Raw genomic sequence first — 423 nt, forward strand, 5'->3', positions numbered from 1 at the left:
TCGATAACGATATAAAAATGTTCGATATAGCGCACGATACAGGCACGTCCTATGAGTGACGCAGACAGCTCACACAAACACGAACACATGCTGAATTGAGTGCCGTGCCTGCCTGTGATGAGGAGATTGTGAATAAAAAAATGAATATTAGTCGAATTTAAAATAAACATTTGCATTTGAATGCAAAAATGGTACAATCGATTGTTAGGAGTGCGTCAGGGAGCGTCATCAGTGGTGCGCGAGATGTGGTGATGATGATGTAAGTGACGTTGCATTTTAATGTTTTGTTAGTCTAGCCCACGAGACGCGCCGCTGCTGTGTTATTTGTTCAAAATATTAGATAAATATAGTAGCTCAATGCGTAGAAGATCTTGATTAGGTTAAAACCGAAACCAAGCCATTCACACAGAACGCATATTCAGC

General features: G+C 40.7%; 1 protein-coding gene across 1 annotated transcript in view; it reads right to left on the reverse strand.

Annotated features, from left to right (window-relative positions):
- LOC107720804 (catalase-like) overlaps window positions 1-423 on the reverse strand; it is a 7,681-nt gene that overhangs the window by 4,099 nt on the left and 3,159 nt on the right. The gene's annotated exons all lie outside the window — the stretch shown is intronic.

The sequence above is a fragment of the Sinocyclocheilus rhinocerous genome, unplaced genomic scaffold (genome assembly GCF_001515625.1).
Source record: "Sinocyclocheilus rhinocerous isolate Xijiao unplaced genomic scaffold, SAMN03320098_v1.1 scaffold1022, whole genome shotgun sequence".
Classification (NCBI taxonomy): Eukaryota; Metazoa; Chordata; class Actinopteri; order Cypriniformes; family Cyprinidae; genus Sinocyclocheilus; species Sinocyclocheilus rhinocerous.